The sequence below is a fragment of the Berghia stephanieae genome, chromosome 11 (assembly GCF_034508935.2).
Source record: "Berghia stephanieae isolate SIO BIC M18660-M18661 chromosome 11, UCSD_Bste_1.3, whole genome shotgun sequence".
Classification (NCBI taxonomy): domain Eukaryota; kingdom Metazoa; phylum Mollusca; class Gastropoda; order Nudibranchia; family Aeolidiidae; genus Berghia; species Berghia stephanieae.
The window spans coordinates 19,471,555-19,480,550 of record NC_088370.1 but is presented as its reverse complement, the minus strand read 5'-3'; the positions used below and the strand labels follow the sequence as shown (position 1 = coordinate 19,480,550).

At 33.0% G+C, this 8,996-nt stretch overlaps 1 protein-coding gene across 3 annotated transcripts in view; it reads left to right on the top strand.

Moving 5' to 3' along the window:
• Positions 1-963: 963 nt before the first annotated feature.
• LOC144957250 (uncharacterized) overlaps positions 964-8,996 on the top strand; it is a 32,806-nt gene continuing 24,773 nt past the window's right edge. The window contains exon 1 of one of the 3 annotated variants that reach the window (XR_013642103.1): positions 964-1,140. The gene's annotated coding sequence lies outside the window, so the exon portion shown is untranslated. The remainder of the gene's footprint in view (positions 1,141-8,996) is intronic. The other 2 variants (XM_078888332.1, XM_078888331.1) reach the window with 2 other exon arrangements.

Sequence of the window (8,996 nt, the reverse complement as noted above, 5' to 3'; positions counted from 1 at the left end):
ACCCAAATTATTATGGGCTGATTGTTGTAATGGAAATACTCTCAAACCAACACAAATAATGTCCATGAACTGCTAACATAATGTTTTTCGCTTTAGTGTGATAATTTATTTTTTTAGCAAGCCCTTTTAAATTACTGCCCGGTAACGAATTACGTTATCTCAATGACATAATAATAAAGATGGAAAGACCAAACTTTACTTTTCCTTCTTTTAAAAATCATACCGATTTAAAAAGTGCTATATTATTTATTTTATTATTATGTTGGTAAGGATTCATGACTGGCCAAGTGTTTTAAACTGTGTGATTCCAAGTCCATAGTGTTACCAAAAAAAAATATATATTTCTTTTTTTTAAAAAACACACATACACAACACAAGAGAGAGAGAGAGAGAGAGAGAGAGAGAGAGAGAGAGAGAGAGAGAGAGAGAGAGAGAGAGAGAGAGAGAGAGAGAGAGAGAGAGGAAATCACATGACTTTTTGGTTGATCTAAAAATAACAACTTGACTCAGTCGTCAATCTATAACTACCAGATTGGTTTTGTTTACCTATGATGACAAAATTGTAATTGGTTCACTCAACATAAATAAAGTAATCTTTTTATTCGATCCTGTCTTAAACGACATGTAAATCATTGAACATTTTTGCTCAAAAACCGTAGTTCAATGAAAACTTCGGGCTTTAACATCAAAAGACCCATATTACACATTTCCCTATAAATAACTAATTTGTGGGCCATAAGCCTTCCACTTACCTAGTTATTTTAATGTTACAAATATTTTTATTGATATTTGGATTCTTAATAATGAGCAGAAGTTTTTGATGTTTTCAATGCTATTCGGTTTGAGTCAAATATTACAAAAAAAAAAAAAAAAAAAGGCTTAAAGAAAGAGAACCAGACATGACTTATATACAAGATATTTTAGCACCTTTCTTCAAGTTCTTTGTTATTTTTATCTGGCATCACAGCCGATCGGGCGAGACGGCGAGATACACGGCACGAAGAAGCTATGGTGGTGAATATAAGTAGAATGTGTTAATTTAGATTAGAAGAAGTTATCTCGTGTTCATGCTTTGGAACTATTCTTTGGATGAAAAGGTTAATCATTGAGTGACGTAATAGTTTGTGTCAGAACAATCAAGTGAGTGACTAGGGTCGACGCACTAGAAGTCAATTACTCGCAGTCAAATTGACGGACACCAGTTATTTTTCATTATATTTTATTTGTTTTCCACGTTTATTTGTGTATTGTTGTGCTGACGAAGGGTTTGTACCCGAAACGTCCATTGTCTGTTTTGTTCCCATACGAAGCCTTTCCATTTTCACTCTTTCGTTAGTATTTTACGATCACCGGCTTCAGGCAGCCCTTACCGTTTTCTACTTTTTACTGTCTACTGATACTGATAGGTACACTCCTTAGTTTTTATTCATACGAGCTGCGTGCCTGTGTGCTTTCATCCACATCCTCACAACAAACGCCTCGATGTTTATATTTACTCAGTTATAAGGACGTCTGCTGAGTTAAAGTCAGAGTTAAAGGTAACACTCCAACAATCACGTCCCAGGCCCAGTCCCAGTTCTAGATAAGGCGGAAAACAGACAAGATCTGAAATTATCTACTTTGACAGGCCCATTTTTGTCAATTTCCATCTTTTATCTACAAATAAGTGTCATATGTCATTTTAAAGCTTGAAATATGAGGATTCTGAATTTGTAAAAGTTATGAGCAGGAGACGATTATGTAACTTTAAAAAGTAGGTCAATCAACGGTGACCCCGGTTTATTTTTTTGTTTGTTTGTTTGTTTGTTGCTTTAGGTCTCTTCCAACACAATTGAGGTTATATGAGAGACCGCTGAAACAAAAAAACAAGCAATCTAACACTAACAAAAATAGTACAAATGTAAATCAAAATCATAACCTAAAGATATCATAAGCTAAATTATAAATAACAAAGAACAAACAGGCAGAAGATTTACAGAAAAAAAAATATCCCCTGTCAAAAAAACAATCACAAACCAAAGAAGCAGGATAGGCTAGTAAAGAGAAGAAGAAACGACATCACTATCGGATCGTACACCCATGCGAACATCATAGGTATATGATTCAAGGGTGATGCTCCCATCCAACCACCCGTGACCCCGGTTTACACGGAAAGGCAAAATGAAAAGAAATTTTAACAACCTGAAGTGACAAATGACTCAAAATACATGTACACAGGTCCAATTGTTTCAAATAAATAACAAACAGAATATCTTTTGTATTTTGTATTGAGAAACTAACTTTATTATACAACAAGGGGGATAATTACATGAGACAAATAACGAAAAAAAATTTTTTGTAATATTTTAAACTTTCATTTCAACATTGAAAAAAAAATGGGTCCTTGTTTTCAATTGTATTGACAAGACGGGTGACAACAACCCAGGAATAGATGTCTGGAGGGTCCTTTTTTACCAATCACACTCTGCTCTGCACATATGCATAATAAATTGTACCGCTATTCCTTGGGAGAACTGCACGGTGAAACTCCCTCTCCTCCAGTACCTGGTATAAAAGCAATATATAAAGACATAGTTGATGACAAGAGCACTACTTACTTTAAGCATATTTGATTTCCACTGCTTTAAATAGATTGGATTACTCTGTTGAGAAAATAAGGCTTATAATTGCGCATAAGAAAGGCGTTCTTAAGAACAACTACTCACACTTACAGCTGTTGTTTGCTACATCACAGAGGTTCAAGTGTAAGGATATGAAATAATTTAGCATATGAATCTAATAAAGCGATATATATATAAATAAGTCTATAATCGCATTACAAATTTTTTCTAGAACATTTTGGCAAGTCGTACGGAATGTTTTCCTTTCAACATGTAATTCAGTACATAGGTGCTATTACGGATTTTATCCCTATCGGTTAGCAAACTCACAGTTCTGGAGTAAAATCTCTCAAGCCTGTGTATCTTGTACTGCAGCTAATCAAAATTTTCATACTGGATAAAATTCTTTTAGATCAGATGTCCAGATCCCATCGCTGCATCCTACCGGAAAGCAGAGTGAATGTTGTGGTGACACAAAAATTATGAGATAAGAGAGCGAATCAATATATTTAATATAAATTGTTTACAAAATTCAATTGATTAGCAATTTGTGTTCTTAAACAGCTAGAAATGTTCATATTTGTACTTACATTGAAATATTCAGCATATGTTACCAAAGTTTACATTTATAAACTGTATATTCATCACCAATGTCCAAGTTTACACATTTCAGAATTTCTGGTGCCCATGCAGATGGTGCCCACGCAGGTGACACCAAACTTTATTTTGCTAAAAAAAAACTTTTTCTAAACTTTCAAGTCAAAAATCAAAGTTTAAAACACAAAACCAGAACAAGATTAATGTCTCCAATCAATTTTCAAACACTTTCTTTCATAATTAATTATAAAATAGGATATTGAAATTTGGTGCACGGGCAGAAAATTGAAGACACGAAATCTCCCATACCCGATTATTCACTCTAAAAACAACTAAAAATGTAAATTTTTTATTTTTTGTTAATTTTACAAGTTTCCTAGACCTAGTTTTAGTCACTTGAACAAATTTGTAGTTAAAAATTTCAAAGATTGCCTGATATATAGAAATAAGTTTCCTTTGTCACATCGGAGACACGAAAATAACACGATTACATAATATGCAGAAAATAACTTATAAACAAAGATGGAGATAATTTTTTTAACTTTTTAAATCATACAAATTGTAGTTAATACATCTAACTTTTGTTAAAAACAAAACATAAAGTTAACTTTAAATGGAAACTGTTGATTCACTTACCTCATTTGATCCATTCTAAAAACGAAAGTAAAACCTTCGTGTCTTCAAAACGCCACTTATGCTCGGTAAAAAATCCTTACAAAATATATAGGAGCAAAATTTCGCCACCATTTTGCTACCACAGCTCCAGGAAGAGTTGATCTATCAAAAACAGCAACTATAGTCACCAAATCTCAATTAGATTTTGATTTATTATGTTGCCCATGCAGAAAATGCTTTTCCTGTCATTATTGTGTTTTCCGCCATAATTCTTCTTCTTTTTCTTCTTCTTCTTCTTCATCTTCTTCTTCTTCTTCTTCTTCTTCTTCTTCTTCTTCTTCTTCTTCTTCTTCTTCTTCTTCTTCTTCTTCTTCTTCTTCTTCTTCTTCTTCTTCTTCTTCTTCTTATTGTTATTATTATTATTATTATTATTATTATTATTATTATTATTATTATTATTATTATAGGTGTCATTGTTGTCCAGGTTAGATAATCTTATACTTATATCTCCTCTAGTAGAGGAGATATAAGTATAAATATATCTAACCTGGACAACAATGACACTTATAATAATAATAATAATAAGAAGAAGAAGAAGAAGAAGAAGAAGAAGAAGAAGAAGAAGAAGAAGAAGAAGAAGAAGCAGAAGAAGAAGATAATTTGATATTTTATTAAAACATTATTCGGTTTTTATATTCATTGTGAAAGATGCTCGTTGCTGTGTGTACTGTAACTATTTATTGTAATTTAAAATCTACACGTAATTATGTTTGATGAACCTACTACTAACTACTACTATACTACTAGTTAGTACTACTATACTACTACCACTAGGGCCTACTACTACTACTACTACTACTACTACTTCTACCAGGGCTGGCGAGTCGGAGTCGGTTGTTTGAGGGTGGAGTCGGAGTCGGAGTCGGTTTTAGAAGTCCCGACTCCGACTCCTTACCACTTTCAGACATTGCATTTTTATATCATTCAATGTGTAATATTTTAGATACTAGATATAGATAGTATCCAGGCCTATAGAATTTGAAAAAAATTACATTGGTATTAGCTAAAGGTGAACTATGCTTCCAAAACCCCCTTTCCTACCCAACCTTCATAATATTATTTAATGTGTTTATTCGAAATGAGCTAATCAGTCTGTAGCCAAAAAATGATGAAGAGCTTTTACTTTTAATGATGCAATATCAAATATGAAGCGGCTTGTATTGTAATACATATACTGGGGAAAAGCTAAAAGTAGCTGCGAGTGTTGGTTGCATATTATTACCTATTAATACTATGCTTGAGGAGTCGGGAGTCGGAGTCGGAGTCGGTTTCAAGGCTGGAGTCGGAGTCGGTTTTAAAATAACTGACTCCGCCAGCCCTGACTACTACTACTACTACTACTACTACTACTACTACTACTACTACTACTACTACTACTACTACTACTACTACACTACTACTACTACTACTACTACTACTACTACTACTACTACTACTACTACTACTACTACATATATCCAGATACATTTTTAAAATTTATATAATAATATAGTCTGTCACAGGTGTCTGGGGATAACCAAATTTCGTTATCCCCAGACACATATTTGCAACTCCGCTCTTTTAAACAATTATCCACATTCCAGAATATGGAATGTTTCCGAATGCACATAGAAATAAGGAAAGTTAATAAAATATCTATAAAAACATAACATTAACCAACATTAAATCAGTTGTTACTACATATGCACAATATACGTCAACTTCGAAGTGGGTGTCATGGCCGAATGGTTTAGTTGTCTGCCCTGGAAGTTTTACCAGAATCGAAGTTGTGGGTTCGAATCCTGGTTCCGCCACTTGTTTTTTTTTTTTGTGCGAGTCTATTCTTTTCCCATTTTTGTTTGGCCTTTTGTTCCGTTTCTGAGCATGAATTTCTAAAAATTGTTTAAAGGAGCGGAGTTTCAAATATATGTCTGGGGATAACGAATTTTCATTCTCCCCAGACAAGTGTCTGGAGATAATCACAGCGAATACTATAACCCTTTGCCAATGAGTCTCATATAAACCATCTTTTCCACGACCACAATCATCATAATACAAGTAAAAGGAGGTCTCTCATAATCACATAAAAACTCCCTAATGATAAGACTATTATTAATAGTATTAAGACGGTTACACTCTCATCCACACTATAATATTAAATGTCTCTTCTCTTAGTATGTGCCTAAAAACAGTTTGCAAATTTATATAATAATATTAGATGGAATATGAATCTCATTCTCATTCATATACACCAATCTTTCCCAGTTTCTATCCTGTACATCATTAGATAGTATCACTATCACCACATCTACTCACCACAGCATATGTCATCTACACTACAAGCAGATGTCACTCATCCCTTATGATCCAAATGAATTGGACACCAAAGTTGATTCAGACTAGTATTGTCACTTGTTCAACATAAAAAATCAAGGACAGCAAAAATATCCGAAGCTGAGCAAGCTGTCTGTTTTTGTTTCAGCGGATTAGTTGTTGAAGGGACATTCAATCTTATGGATAACATTCTAGAGAAGAACAAGAACCAGGATGACTGCTCAATTCTTTGAATCAAGGCTCTTCTCTCTCTGAAGCAATCATTAAAAGCCTCTGGGTGTACTGCAACAAAGTATCCAATATCTGTAGGCATGAGAAGTATGACCTCACAAGCATTCGCAATGTCCAAAGATCTGACCGAAACCCCATTAGTAAGACCCTGGAAAAGAAAAGCTTCTTTTACTGACCAACTTCTCCCTTCAACTTCAGTCTCAGACAAATTGCTCCCTTCATCATTTGTCTCAAACCAATGTCTTGATTCCTCGACACCTAGTTCAACAGTCAGTCAATCTCCAAGAACATTCAAAAACACTAACTAACATGCCCAAATAACTGTCTTCTTAAAAAAAATGTGGTCATGGAATTGGCTCCTTCTGGATAAGAACTAAAAATGGTATCCACTTCTGGACTCTGGCATGCATCGTAAAAGGCGACTAAATGGGTCATTAAGCAACATAAAGACGGCAAGGAAGGAATTTTCATCTTTTAAAAAAAATTTAGGGTTCTGGGCTTTCAGGGCTGGAATTTTTTTCACTGGCACCCGTGAACCTGGTTGTTAACATATGTTAAAATATCGTAATATCACCTAACAAACAGTCATGTCTCGTTCTACATGTTACATGATGCTGTTAGTAAGGGACCCTTTGTAAAGCGCTTTGAGCATATTTAGTGGATATTGCGTTATCTAATAAAACTCAAGTTTTTATAATCAGTTTGTGCAGACTTGCCACAGACAGATTTAATTGGTGAGTCCAACATACACTGATTTTTTCAGAGTCAAATTTGGTCAAAGTTTGAATTTTTTGTTCCAGAGTAGGATTTTTAAAATATTAATGATAATGATAGTGATAATAATAATAATAATAATAATGGTAATAAAATAATAATAATGATAATAATAATAATAATAATGATAATAATAATAATAATAATAATAATAATAATAATAATAATATATAAATAATAAGATATTATTATTTTTTAAAAATAGGGTTGGGGATCAACATTGTTTCGAACAGCCTTGTAAAATTTTTATCATCGAGCTCAGAATTACTGCAAATTTAAACATTATAAATTTATTTGTACAGACTGATATACAAGTAAAACTTGTAAACCATCTTTTCATTTCAGGCTAATTCTATCATCCCCTTGACTCAAATGAATACGAAGAAAATCTGTTAAGTCGTTATACTCAGTCCTTTTTGATATTTGACTTTCATTGCAAGTATAATTTATTCTCTATGCAATTCTAGCATATCCACAACAAATGTTTATGACGTAATTGTAAATCTCTCTTGATACTACTGAGTAATAATAATCTCATCCTCAACAAAAAATGATGACTCAATTTTAAATCTCTCTTGATACTATCAAGTAATGATAATCTTTCTAATCTATTCTTTGAAAAAATAGTGTCAACATTGATACATAAACCCAATGTTAAACTTTTATCATCGAGCACAGAATTACAGCAATTCTAAAGATGCTAGTATGATAGATGACTGCCTGTTCAAACTAGCCTTTTTTTCTCTGCAAATATTGCGGGTTCTCCATTATTACTAATGATGCTGATAATAAATAATAATAATAATAATAATAATAATAATAATAATAATAATAATAATAATAATAATGATGATGATGATGATGATGATGATGACATTTATTTCTTATATCAGGTTTATTGCCAAAACCTGTAAAAGCGCTCCTCACAAACATATAATGCACACAATTTGACAGACAAAAAGCAGTCCGGATGAAAACACAAATTAAATAGTTTGAGAAAAGATTGGTCTTACTTATGAAAACCCTAAGACTTGAAAAGAACCTCACTGATGGAATAAGTGAGTTCCAAAAAGTAGGGCCAGTTATATGTTATATCACCAAAACTGTTAAGCTTGGTTCTTGGTGTTCTCAAAAAAAATATGATACTACTGAAATCTACAGCATTGCTTGTGAACTTTTTATATTTAGTTATTTTTGTTTGTTTGTGTGTTTTATTTATTTTTTTTATTTTTGAGATTGTACATACTTTTCAACTTTTGCTTGAAAGCTTGTACCCTAGTCATCACAGTTACAACACACTGAAATTACATCGATTTTAATTGGAATATAAAGCACCAGTAAAGGAATGTTGCTGAGTGGGGTTCCTGGTGTCTTCTATCTCCCTATATCTGTTTTCCAACATGTTTTCTGTCTTTGTCTTGGAATGAGATTACTTGGTTTTGTCCTGGCCCTGGCCAGATACCCTTGCTGGGAGGGAAACAGTCAAGTTTATAGTTAGGGTTTTGGGAGATTTTATTTTTTTTCTTGTAAATCATCTCTCTGTTATGCATTGTATTATTTTGTTTTACATATGATTTGTAAACATTTGAGTGTATTCCTCTTAGCAGGGACCTGTGCTTGTGTCAGGATGAGACATTTAGATGATCTCAAACTAAGTACATTGATTCATTGATAATGATAGTGTGCTCTTGGAATCTACATCTGTTTCCTATTTGAGCTAATCCCTCTTTGTCTTCCTTTTTCTTGGGTGCTTTAATTGTAATTCTAGAACTTTTAACTATCCCGTTTTCTTCCTTTTTACTGGCG